This window comes from Sciurus vulgaris, assembly GCF_902686455.1.
Source record: "Sciurus vulgaris genome assembly, chromosome: 7".
Classification (NCBI taxonomy): domain Eukaryota; kingdom Metazoa; phylum Chordata; class Mammalia; order Rodentia; family Sciuridae; genus Sciurus; species Sciurus vulgaris.
The window spans coordinates 108,840,221-108,859,571 of record NC_136467.1 but is presented as its reverse complement, the minus strand read 5'-3'; the positions used below and the strand labels follow the sequence as shown (position 1 = coordinate 108,859,571).

The window sequence follows — 19,351 nt, the reverse complement described above, 5'->3', positions numbered from 1 at the left end:
ATAAAATCAACACGCATAAATCTAAAGCATTTTTATGCAAGCAACCAAATATCTGAAAGGGAAATGAGGAAAACAACTCCATTTGCAATAGTCTCAAAAAAAAATAAAATACTCGGGAATCAATCTAACCAAAGAGGTAAAAGATCTCTACAATGAAAATTACAAAACATTGAAGAAAGAAATTGAGGAAGACCTTAGAAGATGGAAAGATCTCCCATGTTCTTGGATAGGAAGAATTAATATTGTCAAAATGGCCATACTACCAAAAGTGCTACACAGATTCAATACAATTCCAATTAAAATCCCAATGACGTACCTTACAGAAATAGAGCAAGCAATCATGAAATTCATCTGGAAGAATAAGAAACCCAGAATAGCTAAAGCAATCCTTAGCAAGAAGAATGAAACAGGGGGTATCGCAATACCAGAACTTCAACTATACTACAAAGCAATAGTAACCAAAACAGCATGGTATTGGCACCAAAATAGACAGATAGATCAATGGTACAGAATAGAGGACACAGACCCAAATCCAAATAATTACAATTTTCTCATACTAGACAAAGGTGCCAAAAATATGCAATGGAGAAAAGATAGCCTCTTCAACAAATTGTTCTGGGAAAACTGGAAATCCATATGCAACAGAATGAAATTAAACTCCTATCTCTCACCCTGCACAAAAATCAACTCACAATGGATCAAGGACCTTGAAATTAGACCAGAGACCCTGCATCTTATAGAAGAAAAAGTAGGTCCAAATCTTCAACTTGTGGGCTTAGGATCAGACTTCCTTAACAGGACTCCCATAGCACAAGAAATAAAAGGCAAGAATCAACAACTGGGAAAGATTCAAACTGAAAAGCTTTCTCTCAGCATAGGAAACTATCAGTAATGTGAAGAGAGAGCCTACAGAGTGGGAGAATATCTTTGCCCCTCATACTTCAGATAGAGCGCTAATTTCCAGAATCTATAAAGAACTCCAGAAACTCTACACCAAGAATACAAATAATCCAATCAACAAATGGGCTAAGGAAAATAACAGACACTTCACAGAAGAAGATCTACAAGCAATGTACAGATATATGAAAAAATGTTCAACATCTCTAGTAATAAGTGAAATGCAAATCAAAACTACCCTAAGATTCCATCTCACCCCAATTAGAATGGCGATTATCAAGAACACAAGCAACAATAGGTATTGGTGAGGATATGGGGAAAAAGGTACACTCATACATTGCTGGTGGGGTTGCAAATTAGTGCAGCCACTCTGGAAAGCAGTATGGAGATTCCTCAGAAAGCTTGGAATGGAACCACCATTTGACCCAGCTATACCACTCCTTGGCCTATACCCAAAGGACTTAAAATCAGCATACTACAGAGATACAGCCACATCAGTGTTCATAGCTGCTCAATTCACAATAGCCAGATTGTGGAACCAACCTAGATGCCCTTCGGTTGATGAATGGATAAAGAAACTGTGGCATATATATATACAGTGGAATTTTACTCTGCCATGAAGAATGATAAAATTATGGCATTTGCAGGCAAATGGATGAAATTGGAGAATATCATGCTAAGTGAGATAAGCCAATCTCAAAAAACTAAAGGATGAATGATCTCGCTGATAAGCGGATGAGGACATATGGGGGGGGGTAGGAGGGGTTAGCTTTAGGGTTAGGGTTAGGTTTAGGGTTAGGGATAAGGAGGGTGGTAAGAACGGAGGAAGGAAGAACTGTATAGAGGGAAAAGAGGGGTGGGAGGGGTGGGGGGAGGGAAATCCAGGAAATAAATGATGAGGAATTACACTGAAGGAGCAATGGAGGAACTAGAGATGAGAGTTTAAGAAAAGTGCCTAGGAAAATGTCTAGGAGATTGACAAAACTCATGGTGTCTACTTAGATACAGAGGGCGACCGAGAGGACAGAGTTCATAATGACTTACAGTTTTCAGGCCCACTGGACTAAGTGTACCCAGTAAGGGCTCTGACTCCTAAAAGGGTTTGTCTACCCAATGAAATACAAGGAAAATTAACAGGGTTTCATTTACACTTTTCTTGTTTTTTTTTTTTTAAGTTTGTTTTTATGTCTTAGAGACAGTAGAATAATACAGTAGTATATGTACATAATTTTTAAATAAGTGAACCTCAACATATTATAGGGTATGCTCAAATACTTTATTACCAGGATTGTTTAATCAAAAAGCTCAGGTTCTCTTGAGATGAGGAAGAGTATATTTGGAATTTCTGGGGAGCTTGAGGTGCATGTAGGATGTTTGGTCAAACATTTCTAAAGGGAGGCAGACTGTCCAATAGATTTCTGTGATCAGGGGAATACTCCAAATATACATTGTCCAACATGGTAGCCTGTGGCTACCCATGGCTATTGAGCACATGAAATATGGTCAGTGTAACTGAGAAATCAAAAATTTTATTTTGTTTAATTTTATTGTAAATAAATACATGTAACTAATGGCTACAGTATTGAAAAGCACAGATCTAAAACTTGGGGGAGAGACTGGGAGTTTTACTTGAACACTTGCAATGGTTAAGCATTTTATATACATCTAAAGCAATTTCATCACACCAGTAGCCCTATGGTATATGTGGTATTAAGAAGGAAAATAGTACATTCTTGGTCTGTGCTTTCAATGGTAAAAGATAAAAAGAGAACATTTCCTCTCCCACACATATACTTTCTAGTATTCTAATGGTGGGTTATTATACATCTTTCACAACCAAGTAACAGTTTTATATTTTTATTTCAGGCAGTTTGCTCTGTAGAGATTCAAATATGTATTATTTTAATACTTTATAAACATGACTGTCGTCTTCTGAACCCATTACCAAAACAGGTGTTTCCAGAATCTTGATTATCATGATGACTTTCAGATTTAATACACACTCTAACTCCTACTTTTAAATGGTAGAGATGAGCCCACTAATGCTCTCACTTTTGCCTGATCTGCACATGTGCCTCAGATGGAGGCAGACTAAGAACACACTGGGTTCCCTTAATTCAAGATCTGATCTATGCCAGGACCTAATAGTGTGTCCATTGCTCCCAGTGTTAGGGGCTCCTCAATGGATTTAACAATATTTATACTTTTCCTTGGTTTAAAAGGTTGTCACCTTGACCTTGTTTTCCTAGAAAGGAATGTGTTTGGTCCAAAAGTGAACCATCCATTTGGATGCAAGTCACAGCCCTTGGTCCATGTGGAAAGCAACAGCATAGAAAAAAAGTCAACCCAATAAAACCAGAGAGCAGAAAGGAAAAGGTCCTGACTTTACAGCTACCTCTGACCAATGAGTGTTCCAGCCATTAACTCCTCTGTAGATTTGTTCTTCTAGACCCGTGGCTCTCAAACTGGTAGGAGCTTCAGAATCACTTGGAGGGCTTGCAGTATAGACTGCTGCCTCATCCCTTGAGCTCCTGATCAGTAGTTCTGGGGAGGGGTCTCCATAATTTGCATTTCTAATAAGTTCCAGGTGCTGTTGCTGCTCCTGGTCTGGGTACCACACTTTGAAGATTCCTGTCATAAGAAATAAGGGGAAATTCAACTTAATTCCAAATGTTTGGAAGTTATTTTAAAAACTCTAGATAAAAGGTGCTATTTAAACAGAAGTGAAGCAGTACAAGATCAGGGCTATTCACATAACATTTTGTGCTTTGATTTATTATTGCTATAATAAAGCTGATATACAAGAAAAACTAAAACTCTTGATGTTTTAGTGGAAATTACATAGGTGTGTAAGTGACATAAAATATATTTCAAATATGCACATTTCAGCTACTTTCCTTTGACTTCTTTTGCACTTCTTTTTTTTATTTTTTATTTGTTCTAATTAGTTGCACATGACAGTAGAATGCATTTATACATTTTGATAAGTCATGAATAAATGAAGTATAATTTCTCATTTTTCTGATTTTACATATTGTAGGATCACATTGGTCACATAGTCATATATGTACATGAGGTAATAATGTCTGTTTCACTCTACTATCATTCTTCCCCCAGACCCCTCCCCCTCCCTTCACTCTCCTCTACCTAATATAAAGTAACTCTACTCTTCCCTATCCCCCTGCTTATTGTGAATTATCATCTGCATATCAGAGAAAACATTCAGCCTTTGGTTTTTTGGGTTTGGCTTATTTTTCTTAGCATGATGTCTTCAACTCCATCCATTTACCAGCAAATGCCAAAATTTTATTCTTCTTTAAAACTGAATAATAGACACTTCTATTTTAAGTACAAATAACTATTAGTGATGAAGAGCTCTCAAAATCTTACAATGAAAGGCAACTCAAAACCACCTCTCACAAAGTCCTCAGCTTCCTGCTGTGTTGTTGGAAAAATGAACATCAGAGCCAGCCTTAACAGACTCCAAATACTGTTTCCTGGCCCACTGAGTTAGATGTCAATTTTTCCTGGTCCTGACAACATCCAGCTCTTTTTCTGCCAATAAGAGGACATAGGAATGCTTGCCAGTTCACTGAGATGACATTTGTCAAAACCATGGAAAGCAATAATTTTGATTAGCTCCTTAGACAATTTTTTCCCAGCCCTTTTTCTAAGATAAGAATTCCATTAGCTATATTTTCTTATACAAGTTTTTGTACATCTTATTTATGTTTTTATGGTACTAAGACCATTATTAAACAAGTATTACCAGTTTGAAATAAATTCAAGTCTAAGTGAATTTTCATTATCTTGAAGAGCAGTTCATTTCACAATCCTTAGTCTAGGAAGAGAAAGAGCAGTGATTGGAAATTGCCTTAATGAATTGTAAAATATAGGTGATCAACAAATGTAGGAAATGACCTTCAAGCTGCCAACCTCTTAAAAGGACAGGATGAGTTATAAGGAATGTCTGAACACTCTGTGGTCAAGTGCAGGGAGGTCAGTGGACTTGGAAACCTGCTTTACCACACGTGTCTGCCTGACCTAGTAGAAAATTCAAACACCAGATCACCTCCAGCACCCTGTTTTATTTTATCTCAGAAGGACTTAAAAATTATTTTAGGCTCCATTCCCTCCCAATATGAACCAAACGGTGAGGAAACACTATGATGCATTTAAGAATTCGTGACTGACAGCAGAGTCCTGATCCTGGCAGTGGAAGCCGTTAACATTTTGAGCATTTGTGAAATGACCACTTCAAACACACTCTTGCTACTATAGTGAATTTTCACTGGTTTGGTTGCTTTTGTTCCATTTTACCTTTTACGGGGAGGTGGTAAGGTCACAAATTCTAAAAATCTCACAATATTTATGGATCCCTAAACCTGATGAGTACAATCACTTCATACAAAATTGTGAGTGCAGTGTCAATGGGCTTAAGAGAACCCTGGTACTCACTCTATCCCCTGAGAATTGCCTTGTTAAGGAGCCCATTCTGTGCCCTGCTGCCTTCAAACCTAAAACCAGACTGATCTAATACTGTTTCCCACCTCCTCATTGCTGCCTCCCAAGTCCTCAAAGTCTGTAGAACAGGTGGCTTTTCTTTTTTAAGCTCCTAAGTTCCAAAATTCTTTTTGTATTCTTAATAATACACTGACTTCCCCTTGCTCCTACACAGATTCATACCTTTTCATAACTAGGGAAGAAAGTCACTATATTTGGAAACCATAAAGGTCCCTCGGAACATCATGATCGTAACTACACTGTAATCATAGTTTATACCAACTCTGGAAGTTTTTAAAACACCTATAACACACATAGAGATCTCAGTCAGTGAATACAAATGAGGTGTCATAGCTGTTGGGTCAGAAGTGCAGAAGCCTTGTTTACAAAAACAGCAACCAGACCTATTGACTTACGTGTGTGAAACTGAAGAGATTGTTAGTAGAATAAGGTTATTTTCTTTTTCTGTTTCTTCAATGAAGGTTAAAGTTCAGACTTGATTTGTGAAACTCATCAATGCAACCCAACCTTCATAACTGAAGCTGAGTAGTACCTTATCAAGAAAAATGCAATTGAATATACCTTAGATCTAATCTGTTGGTTTATGTCTCTTAACTTTTATATTTTTTCTGCATTTTTCTTTTTAGCGTTATCTCCATTTGGCAGGAGTCCCCCAATCAGAAGGACAATGTTGAATACAAAGAATATGACATTTGCTGGGGCTCAAGAGGGCCAGGCCTTCTGGAAGAGGGATGCCACCCCCCACAAAACCCCCAAACCCCCACAGCATCCCTGACACTAACCAGGCAGCACCTCAACCTGCGCTCTGCTAAAACATGCTGCTTCACTTTGTTTGGGACTTAGTTCAGGAAAACATCCAAATGGTGCATGTGTTTCGTATTTCCAAAACCAGGAATCTGACACCATCCCCAGTGAACACGTAGTCTATAAAAATATTTAGTTATTTTAAAAAACACTTTTAAGAAGTTGGAATTTGGTTTCACACATAAGTATATTATAATTTCAAATAGTAACAATGTCAAATGAATGGAAATCCTAGTATATTAATTCACTGTGAAGACAACATACTGTAATCTCTATTTTGAAAAAACTTAAAGTCTTAGACTATAAAAAAAGTTAATGATTTCCAGCTATTTTCTACTTCTTATAGAATTCATACTAGCAATTGGAATTCTTAAGCTCTATTAATATAATTCTTAGTATACATGTATCTAATGCTAAAAGCACGAATAAAACCATAGTTTTCTAAGACCCGAGAAGAGAGGGATCATGTCATACACTCATCCCTACTCTGTTATGCCTAGGACAGCATCCTCCCTACAGGGAATATTTAATAAATGTATGTTGATTGACATATTGATTTGTATTTTAATTAAGGTGGAAGCACACTTTTGACTCACGGTGTTTATAGTTATAGCTGAGAGAGATGACATTTTTGCTAATGTGTGGAAACACAAATAAAATGGTATGCAAGGCAAATAACTATATTTGAGCCTATTACTCAATACCTACAAGTGTGAAATATTTGCCTTGAAATCCTTGATGTTCAGGGGAAAGAGAAAAAAAGTGATGTTATGATATATCCTCCAATCTTCAAGAAAATACTGCTTGCTTCCTTCATTTCATAGTAAGCTTTGAAGTGCCCGTTATCCATTAGGTCTATTTGCTTCCCTATGCAAGAATCATCTCATGGGGTTGATCATTATTGCTTAGTCATCTATTTCCTACCAACAAGCACCTAATTCCCTAGGAGAAAATTAAATATTTTTAGGAACATTAACACTTCCAGGCTAATGTTGTGATTTTGAAGCTTAGCTACCAACTCACAACTTCACTTAGCAGGCTGAGGGGTCTGGAGTTGGAAGGGGTTGAAGAAAGCAGTTTAGAGTCCATAGAGGCTCTGAGAGTTGCAGACCACAACCTAGCAGGTTCTACTAAGTTCTGAGGGACGGTTTGTCCTCCCCACAGCAAGGCCCATAAAGAAATGCTGTATTTGCAGAAACCTCCACTTCACCTAAATTTCAGAGGCTCAGAGCTAGTGTTTATTTGTGTATTCTTGCTTGGTAAGGATGAACATTAGCTGACACATCTCACACTTTAAAACAGAATGCACACATACATCTGTTGACCTTTGACATCATGAAGAGTCAGGACGACTATACTTGAAGGTGTCATATTTCTTTTATTTCCCTAGCCTGAGGTTTTATGTAACATACATAATATCCAACCTGGGTATACTACAGCATAAATATTTCAAAATTAACTCTTTAAGTTTCAAAAATCTTTTTGGTACCCTGAAAACTTAAGGTGAAATTAAGTAAAAGGGACTCATTATTTATCTGTATCATTTCTAAACAAGTTAAAATACTAAAAATGTTAATTAATAAGCGTAAGTTTAAAGTTCACATATTTCAGCATCCTATTTTAAATGGCATAGAGTAACTAAATGTACTTGTCTATTTAAAAATTATGCTACAGTGAAACATATTTCAAAATTTTTGAAAAATGCTGATATAGAACAGTTTGAAATTGCTTACTATTTAAATTTTCACTAAAAATTAAGATTGCTAAGGACTAAACTTCTAATTAGTTTATGGTAATTGAAGCTAGAAATAATAAGGGAAGCAAAGAAACTAAGATGTCTTTGGTGAGGAAAGATGTAAGAAAAGCATGAGACTGTGTTTGTTTTGTCTAATTGGAGATTGATCTGGAATGAAGAAAGAATTCTATATATCTCCAATGAATGTGATACGCAGCATGAATGAAATCCCTAAGATTGACCAAAGTCAAACTATCTGGGGCCTGGGAATATGGTTCAGTTGGTAGAGTGCTTGCCTAGCATGCACAAGGCACTGGGTTCAATTCCCAGCACCAAAAAAAAAAAAAAAAAAATTATCTGTGATGACTTAGTAAACAAACCTGTTGGCCCATTATTAACCCTGGTGTACAAATGAGAGAATTGAAGCTTGGAGAGACCAAGGAACTTACCAAGGTCACACTGCTTGTGGCAGAAGTGGAATTTGAACCCAAGGACTCTGGCTACAGAACTTGTCCTCATACTATTAAACTGTATCCTGCTTAATGAGGAAAATGTCATCTACAAGAGACAGCAACTTGACTTTGTCGTAGTTATAATTTACACTGTGGTTCTCTCCTAACTCTTACAGGAAAAGTGGTCAATTTGTGGTGCAGCCTACAGTACAGAAGGGAGAGGGCAAGGTCCTGTTTTGTGCCCCAATTCCTCCCCCAATTTCCTTCCCTAGAACACACCCCCACCACCTTGTGGGAACTGTGCTGCAGGCTGGCCTAGAAGAGACTCCCATCCCCACTGTGGGAAGGGCCTTTCACTGCTTGAGGAGGAAAACACCTCGGGAAGATGCATCTTCTGAGAATGGGCATCTGTGTGCCAATATTGAACAAATGTTATAGATTTAGATGACACATAACAGCATGCATAGTCAATTAACAGCAATTGACTTTTTTTTTAAATCTACCTTGTTCCTTCACAAAAATGCCATGGTCAAGTCCCCCAACAGGCCATAGGACAAGGAATCTTAAAATGTTCTCTTTTGGAGGAGACAGGAACTAGCTAAGTACAAAATAGCCTTAGTTGATGCCTTGTCTTCAGATGACCTAGCCTTCAGATATTTTGTAATTCTGGAAAGATTTATAAAGAAGAGACCCAGAAGGGGACTATGGTTCCTGCTTCACAAAGCATGTAAGCTCTCCATTGATTCTGATACTGCTGTTGTTGAAGACAAACACGCATAGAACCATAGTACCTAGTCAGAGACCCAGCCTAACATCCTTACTTTACGGCTTAAAAAGCTAACCTCTGAGCAGAGAAATGTCACTTTGGAGCCCTCGTAGCTTGTTCAGTGACTAGCAAAGACAAAACCTGCATGAGATTGTGTAAGTGAATGATACTTGCAGGACAGAACACTTGGACCACACGAGTCAAGTTCCAACTTCTATTGGCAGCAAAAGTTTCATTTCCAAGACATTACGTGATAGATCCCTAATGAAAAGGCACATAAAACTGGAACCATCCATCCAGTGGTTCTCAGGTTCCTCATTTAGGTGACTATACATTAGTATTTACAGAAGCCATTTCACACCTGCAGAGTCCTGGGAGTGGAAGAAGCACACTTGGAAAACACTGGATCTCTGGATCTCCACTTTCCCACATTTCCCGGGACCTTAACAGCTATGTAGGGTCATATGACTAGTTTAGGGTTGTAAGTAGAGGTGGAGGGTGTCAATTTCAAGTGGAAACGTGTAAGTAAATGGCCTCGTCCCCTTACTTCCCTGATGCTGTTATAGGGACTGTGCAGCAACAAGAAGGCAGAGCCTCCCTCAGCCAGGGTCCCTGATTGTCAGTGAGAAGGAAAAAGTCCCCTCCCACAGCCCACACTGGACACAGCATGAGAGAGGGGCCGTGATGTTGGCTACCCCAGCATAAACCAGCCTGCCTGAACAGGACTGGAACTGAAATTCTGATTCCTGTTCTTCATGCCTTTGGTCCTCTTTAATCTGATTCATGTAGAACACAGTTTCAGCATGCTGAATTCCAGCTCGAGGGTGTCAACGTGATGACACTACATGTTTTATGGATGTGCTATGCAATGATGTTTCTTAAAGTTGTAACACTGAAGTCAAAATTGTATGTTGGTTGTTGGACTTTATTTTCTGAGTCATTGATTGGTTTCTTAAATAGAAAAGAACTTCCACCCAAGATAATTTCTGAGTCTCACAGATTACTAGCTTATGTAGCAGACACTCATCAACACATTTTGTGAACACCTGCATATACTTACAGGAAAGAGAGCACAGAGGTTCAAAACAGGAACTTTAATATCCAATCACATGGCCGGGCACAGTGGTGCATGTCTGTAATTCCAGCAACTTGGGCCTCTATTTTCAAATGGAAATTTTGTTTCTGTTTAATAAAAGTCTTGTTGGCATTAGATCACTAATCACTGTGTTAAGCAAGAAAAGAACAGGCAGAATTCTTAGCTCTATAACAACATGTTGCAATGTTACAGGACTCTTCCTGCAGGAATAAGGCATGTCATCTTCATCTAATCGCCTATTGTGAAATAAGTTTTTTTCCAAAAACAAACAAAATGATTAACTAAAAAATCATTCAAGCTTAACTCAATCATAATTAAACTTAATATTAAGATTTTAAATGACCTTTCCTTCACTCTCAACTTGCTAAGTGGCCACTGTGCATTTTATTAATTTGATTCATAAATTGCATAAAACATTTTCCATCATGTCTAATTGTCTAGTGTAATATTTTTTATCTGTTCATTAATACATAGGACTAACTGTGGCAAAAGTAATTTAGCAGGGCTTATTTTCCTCCTCTTTTGAAAGTAAATAATTCAAAATATCAAGTGGAAAAATTTCTACTTGCTACCTGGGCTCTCTGCAGTTGGAAATGGTAGAAAGACGACTGCTGTATCAGAGGAATATTTTTTGTGTTCTGGGAAGACTCAAGTTCAAGCTTCATGTGCCAATCACATTAGGTCTTCTGAGCTTCAGTTTTTTCACATAGTAAATATTATTTGGGAGACTCGTCACACCCAAGCCGCCACCACCTCCGTGCCTCCACCTCCGCCGCCTTCACAAGCTTCTTCTGGTCCCTGTGCGGTCCTTGCCAGGCCCAGCCCTTCTACCCCGCCACCTCCCGGCACACCCCCGCCACACCGCTGTACTCCGTTACTGTAAAATGGGGAAAGGAGAAATTTTAAGGTGTAAAATTGAATACTGATGAACCTCCAATGGTATTCAAGGCTCAGCTTTTTGCACTGACTGGAGTTCAAACAGCCAGACAGAAAGTTATGATGAAAGAAGGACTCTTGAAGGATGATGATTGGGGAAACATCAAAATAAAAAATGGAATGACTCTACTAATAGTGGGGTTGGCAGATGCTCTTCCAGAAGAACCTTCAGCTAAAAATGTCTTCATAGAAGACATGACAGAAGAACAGTTAGCAACTGCTATGGAATTACCATGTGGGTTGACAAATCTCGGTAGCACTTGTTAGGGGAACACTGCAGTTCAAGGTATTCGATCTGTGTCTGAACTCAAAGATGTCCTTAAAAGGTATGCAGGTGCCTTGAGAGCCTCAGGGGAAATGGCTTCAGTGCAGTATAGTACTGCAGCCCTTAGCGATTTGTTTGATTCCATGGATTAAACTTCTAATATTCCACCTATTATTCTACTGCAATTTTTGCACATTTCTTTCCCAATTTGCAGAGAAGGGTGAAAAAGGACAATATCTTCAACAGGATGCTAATGAATGTTGGATACAAATGATGTGAGTATTACAACAAAAATTGGAAGCCATAGAAGATTATTCTGTTAAGGAGATAGATTCTTCATCTGCATCAGCAGACACCTTCTAAAAAGAAAAGTTGAATTGATCACTTATTCAGTGTTGAATTTGAAACGACCATGAAATGTACAGAATCTGAAGAAGAAGAAGTCACCAAAGGAAAGGAAAATCAACTTCAGCTTAGCTGTTTTATTAATCAGGAAGTCAAGTATCTTTTTATAGGACTTAAATTGTAAGTTCAGGAAGAAATCACCAAACAGTCTCTGACATTGCAAAGAAATGCTTTGTATATCAAATCTTCTAAAATCAGCCAGCTACCTGCTTACTTAACTATTCAGATGGTTAGATTTTTTATAAAGAGAATGAATCTGTGAATGCCAAAGTTCTTAAGGATGTTAAGTTTCCTCTTATGTTGGATGTATATGAACTGTGTACACCAGACCTTCAGGAGAAATGATCTCTTTGCTATCAAAATTCAAGGATCTAGAAGATAAAAAAGTGAATCAACAGCCAAATACAGGTGACAAGAAGAGTAGTCCTCATAAAGAAATTAAGTATGAACACTTTTCATTTGCTGATGATATTGGCTCCAATAATTGTGGATACTATGACTTACAAGCAATGCTAACACACAGGGAAGGTCTAGTTCTTCAGGTCATTATGTGTCATGGGTGAAAAGGAAACAAGATGAATGGATTAAGTTTGATGATGATAAAGTCAGCATTGTAACACCAGAAGATACCTTGTGCTTTTCTGGTGGTGGAGACTGGCATATCACTTATGTTTTACTTTATGGGCCTTGCAGAGTTGAAATAATGGAAGAGGAAAGTGAACAGTAATCTCCAATTTAGCTATTTATGCCTAGGTGTGAAATAAATGTTTTTTTGTTCATCATTTCCATAATCCAGAGTTTTAGAAGAAGACATTTAGGTGGTTTTATCTGTTTCCCCTTCATGAGGGAACAAGAGAAGGAAGAAAGACACCACTTGTGCATGAATGTAAAATTACAGAAAAGAAAATTTCCTTTGGATTTTGCTGCCCTGTGTAAAGGTGGCTGGAAGACATTCTTTTTAAAAGTTATTTCTTGGATCAGGACAGGGCAGCCAGGGACTTCCACAAGCAGCCCGGCTCCCTCAGGCGGGAAGCGCCTTTCTAGGCTAGATTCTCGGAGCAGACCGCCCACTGAGAGCCTTTCTACACAGAGCCAGCCCCAAGTCCCCAAGCCAGCGGAGACCTCCGATGCCCAAGCAGCCTCTGGGACCAGAGTAGGAGAGCCAGAGACATCTCCAGGTCTCTCTCCCTGGAACCAATAGTGGGCTAGGGGCAGCATTCTTCAGAAGCACTGCATTATCAAGTTACTCCAAGACTTCAGACTACTGAAGGCTGGGAGGTGATACACTGGAAATCTACAGGGACACTATAAGCCAATAGAGGAAATCTGCAATATCACAGAATCCCACTGGCATCTGACCAATATGAGAAAATAAGGGAAGAAAATATCCCAAACAAACCTAGATATTATATCAATAAAACCCAATGACAGCACAGCAGAAGAAATGTCAGAAAGGGAGTTCAGAATGTACAGAATTAAAACAATCAGGGAAGCAAACGAAGAGATGAAAGAGCAAATGCAGGCATTGAAGGAGGAGATGAAAAAGCAAATGCAGGCATAAAATGATTGTACCAATCAACAGTTAAAAGAGTTAAATACAGGAAGCAAGAGATCATTTCAATAAAGAGTTAGAGAAACTGAAAAAAAACCAAACAGAAATCATTGAAATGAAGGAAACAATAAACCAAGTTAAAAACTCCATAGACAGCATAACCAATAGGATAGAACACCTGAAAGACGGAACCTCAGATACTGAAGACGAAATATTTAATCTTGAAAACAAAGTTGACCAGAGAACATGGTAACAAATCATGAACAGAATCTACAAGAATTATGGGATATCATGAAAAGCCCAAATTTAAGAATTATTGGCATTGAGGAAGACTTAGAGAAACAAAACAAAGGAATGAACAATCTATTCAATGAAATATTATCAGAAAATTTCCCAAATCTGAAGAATGAAATGGAAAACCAAGTACAAGAGGCTCATAGGACTCCAAATATACAAAACTACAACAGACCCACACCAAGGCACATTATTATGAAAATACCTAACATACAAAATAAAGACAGAATTATAAAGGCCACGAGAAAAAAGAATCAAATTACATTCAGGGGGAAACCAATAAGAATATCAGCAGATTTTTTAATCCACACCCTAAAAGCTAGAAGGGCCTGGAACAACATTTACCAAGCCCTGAAAGAAAACGGATGCCAACCAAGAATCTTATACCCAGCAAAATTTACTTTCAGATTTGATGATGAGATAAGATCCTTCCATGATAAACAAAAGCTAAAGGAATTTACAAAAAGAAAGCTGGCATTAGAGAACATTCTCAGCAAAATATTCCATGAGGAAGAGATGAAAAACAACGATGCAAATCAGCAACGGGAGGAAATAGCCTAAAGGAATAGCCAAATAAAGGAGAAACCAAATCATGTCAAAAAACAAAAATGAGTCAAATGACTGGGAATATAAATCATATCACAATAATAACCCTGAATGTTAATGGCCTGAACTCATCAATCAAAAGACATAGACTGGCAGATTGGATTAAAAAGAAAAATCCAACAATATGCTGCCTGCAAGAGACTCATCTCATAGAAAGAGATACCCATAGACTAAAGGTGAAAGGATGGGAAAAAACATACCATGCACACGGACTCAGCAAAAAAGCTGGAGTATCCATCCTCATTTCAGATAATGTGGGCTTCAAGTCAAAACTAGTCAGAAGGCATAAAGAAGGACATTACATACTGCTTAAGGGAAGCATAAATCAGCAACAAATAACAATCATAAATATCTATGCCCTGAACATTGGCTCATCCATGTACATCAAACAAATCCTTCTCAATTCCAGAAATCAAATAGACCACAACACAATAATACTAGGCAATTTTAACACACCTGTCTCACCGCTGGATAGATCGTCCAAACAAAAATTGAATAAAGAAACCATGGATCTCAATAACACAATCAACAATTTAGACTTAACCAACTTATATAGAATAGCATCCAACAACAAACGAATACACTTTCTTCTCAGCAGCACATGGATCCTTCTCTAAAATAGACCATGTTTTATGCCACAAAGCTACTGTTAGCAAATACAAGAAGATAGAGATACTACCTTGTACTCTATCAGATCATAATGGATTGAAATTAGAAATAAATGACAGAATAAAAAACAGAAACTTCTCCAATACTTGGATATTAAATAATACACTATTATACAATGAATGGATAACAGAAGACATCAGGATGGAAATTAAAAAATTCTTAGAAGTAAACGAGAACAAAGACACATCATACCAAAATCTCTGGGACACTATGAAAGCAGTACTCAGAGGAAAATTTATTTCATGGGGTACATTCAACAAAAGAAGTAGAAATCAACAAATAAACGACTTAACACTATGGCTCAAAGCCCTAGAAAAAGAAGAGCAGACCAACACCAAAAGTAGTAGAAGACAGGAAATAGTTAAAATCAGAGCCGAAATCAACGAAATTGAAACAAAAGAAACAATCGGAAAAATTAATAAAATAAATAGTTGGTTCTTTGAAAAAATAAACAAAATTGATAAACCCTTAGCCACACTAACAAAGAGAAAGAGGGAGAAAACCCAAATCACTAAAATTCGGAATGAACAAGGAAATATCACAACAGACACGAGTGAAATACAAAACATAATTAGAAGCTATTTTGAAAATCTATACTCCAACAAAACAGAAAACCTCAAAGACATCAACAACTTTCTAGAGACATATGAATTACCTAAACTGAATGAGGAGGACATACACAACTTAAATAAATCAATTTCAAGCAATGAAATAGAAGAGGTCATCAAAAGCCTACCAACAAAGAAAAGTCCGGGACCAGATGGGTTCTCACCCGAGTTATACAAAACCTTTAAAGAAGAGTTCATTCCAATACTCCTCAAAGTATTCCATGAAATAGAAGAGGAGGGAACCCTCCCAAACTCATTCTATGAAGCCAATATCACCCTGATACCTAAACCAGAAAGAGACACATCGAGGAAAGAAAATTTCAGACCAATATCCTTAATGAACATCGACGCAAAAATTCTCAACAAAATTTTAGCAAATCGCATACAAAAATATATTAAAAAGATAGTGCACCATGATCAAGTGGGTTTTATCCCAGGGATGCAAGGTTGGTTCAACATCCGGAAATCAATAAATGTCATTCACCATATCAACAGACTAAAAGTTAAGAATCGCATGATTATTTCAATAGATGCAGAAAAAGTATTTGAAAAAATACAGCATCCCTTCATGCTCAAAACACTAGAGAAAATTGGGGAAGTGGGAACATTCCTTAACATTGTGAAGGACATCTACGCTAAGCCCACGGCCAATATCATTCTAAATGGTGAAAAACTGAAAGCATTCCCCCTAAAAACTGGAACAAGGCAGGGATGCCCTCTTTCACCACTTCTACTCAACATCGTTCTTGAGCCTCTGGCCAGAGCAATTAGACAAACCAAAGAAATTAAATGGATACGAATTGGAAAAGAAGAACTCAAACTATCCTTGTTCTCTGAGGACATGATTATATATTTAGAGGAACCTGGAAATTCCACCAGAAAACTCTTAGAACTCATAAGTGAATTCAGTAAAGTAGCAGGTTACAAGATCAATGCTCATAAATCAATGCATTTTTATACATAAGTGATGAATCTTCAGAAAGAGAAATTAGGAAAACTACCCCATTCACAATAGCATCAAAAAAAATAAAATACTTGAGAATCAATCTCACAAAAGAGGTGAAAGACCTCTACAATAAGAACTACAGAACACTACAGAGAGAAATTAAAGAAAACCTTAGAAGATGGAAAGATCTCCCATGTTCATGGATAGGAAGAATTAATATTGTCAAAATGGCCATACTACCAAAAGTGCTATACAGATTCAATGCAATTCCAATTAAAATCCCAATGATGTACCTTACAGATATAGAGCAAGCAATTATGAAATTCATCTGGAAGAATAAGAAACCCAGAATAGCTAAAGCAATCCTCAGTAGAAAGAGCGAACAGGGGGTATCGCAATACCAGATCTTCAACTCTATTACAAAGCAATAGTAACAAAAACGGCATGGTATTGGTACCAAAATAGACAGGTAGATCAATGGTACAGAATAGAGGACATGGACACAAACTCAAATAAATACATTTTTCTCATACTAGACAAAGGTGCCAAAAATATGCAATGGAGAAAAGATAGCCTCTTCAACAAATGGTGCTGGGAAAACTGGAAATCCATATGCAACAGAATGAAATTAAACCTCTATCTCTCACCCTGCACAAAACTCAACTCAAAATGGATCAAGGACCTCGGAATCAGACCAGAGACGCTGCATCTTATAGAAGAAAAAGTAGGTCCAAACCTTCAACTTGTTGGCTTAGGATCAGACTTCCTTAACAGGACTCCCATAGCACAAGAAATAAAAGGCAAGAATCAACAACTGGGATAGATTCAAACTAAAAAGCTTTCTCTCAGCAAAGGAAACTATCAGTAATGTGAAGAGAGAGCCTACAGAGTGGGAGAATATCTTTGTCACTCATACTTCAGATAGAGCGCTAATTTCCAGAATCTATAAAGAACTCAAAAAACTCTACACCAAGAATACAAATAATCCAATCAACAAATGGGCTAAGGAAATGAACAGACACTTCACAGAAGAAGATGTACAAGCAATCAACAGATATATGAAAAAATGTTCAACATCTCTAGTAATAAGAGAAATGCAAATCAAAACTACCCTAGGATTTCATCTCACCCCAATTAGAATGGCGATTTTCAAGAACACAAGCAACAATAGGTGTTGGCGAGGATGTGGGGAAAAAGGTACACTCATACATTGCTGGTGGGGTTGCAAATTAGTGCATCCACTCTGGAAAGCAGTATGGAGATTTCTCAGAAAGCTTGGAATGGAACCACCATTTGACCTAGCTATCCCACTCCTTGGCCTATACCCAAAGGGCTTAAAATCAGCATACTACAGAGATACAGCCACATCAGTGTTCATAGCTGCTCAATTCACTATAGCCAGATTGTGGAACCAACCTAGATGCCCTTTATTTCATGAATGGATAAAGAACCTGTGGTATATATATACAATGGAATATTACTCTGCCATGAAGAATGATAAAATTATGGCATTTGCAGGAAAATGGATGAAATTGGAGGATATCATGCTAAGTGCGTTAAGTGAATCTCAACAATCTAAAGGACGAATGATCTTGCTGACAAGAAGATGAGGACATATAATGGGGGGTGGGAGGGGTTAGCATTAGGGTTAGGGTTAGGTTTAGGGTTAGGGATAAGGAGGGTGCTAAGAGCGGAGGAAGGAAGGACTGTATTGAGGGAAAAGAGGGGTGGGATGGGTGGGTGGAAGGGAAAAAAAATAACAGAATGAATCAAACATTGCCCTATGTAAATTTATGATTTTTAATAAAAAAAAGGAAATAAAAAAAGGATTAATGGGGAAAAAAAGAATTAATTCACCAGGAAGATAAATAAATTCTAAAATTTTATATAGGCTATTTCCAATTTCCATAGTTCCCATATCCACAAATAACATGAATAACAATTTACTTAACTAAAACCAGTCTCTCAACCACATGATTCAAACTTCAGATAGCACACAATATATTAACTGCAACTGTATGAAGTACAGGTTTCACTTCTAAAAAAAAAAAGTTATTTCTTGCATTGATTTAAAAAAAATTCTTAGTTGAAATGCCTTTTACCCATTACCTTCTGCGATTTTTCTTCTTGCCTTCTCACCCCAAGATTGAGCAATGTATTACACACCTGTTACTATTATTTGTTGTTCTTGCAAGTTTCATATCGCCATTCAGAAGCTGCCCATCCTTTGCCTTATCTAACAAACATTTTCCCAAGAAGGTGGAAAAGGAAGTATTGCTCTCATTGTGTAACAGTGCTGTTGTCCATGTCCCATGGAAACATGGGTGCAATCAAGTATTTGTCCAGTCTGTTGTTGGCTTTTTGTAACTTTAAAATTAATCATGATCAATAATAGTACACTTGATTATACCTTTATTATGGTGTCTCTCTCTGATGTACTATGGTTTGTACATTTAACTTTGCAATGATTTTGTAGTAATCAACCTTAAAAAAATGTTGACAAGTTCTGATTGCTTATTTTGAGAAAGTGAGAATATTTAATAAAAAAATGGCGAGATTAAAAAATATTATTTGACAATAAAAATAAATGAAGGGGGCACATGGGAAATCTCTGTGTCTTCCTCTCAATTTTGCTATGAAAGTAAAACTGATTTAAAACAGAGTCAATTTTAAAAATGAAATACTAATAAATTCTATACCATGGATGAAACTTGAAAACATGCTAAATGAAAGAAGTCAGACACAAGAAACCAAAAATCCTATGATTCCGCATATACAAAAGATCCAGAAAAGGGA

The 19,351-nt window shown here is 37.3% G+C and overlaps 1 pseudogene across 1 annotated transcript; it reads left to right on the top strand.

The window, feature by feature from the left end:
• The first annotated feature begins 11,036 nt into the window (after positions 1-11,036).
• Positions 11,037-12,647, top strand: LOC306665551 (ubiquitin carboxyl-terminal hydrolase 14-like; annotated as a pseudogene). The gene has a single exon. The product of its transcript is annotated as a ubiquitin carboxyl-terminal hydrolase 14-like (transcript).
• Positions 12,648-19,351: the final 6,704 nt, after the last annotated feature.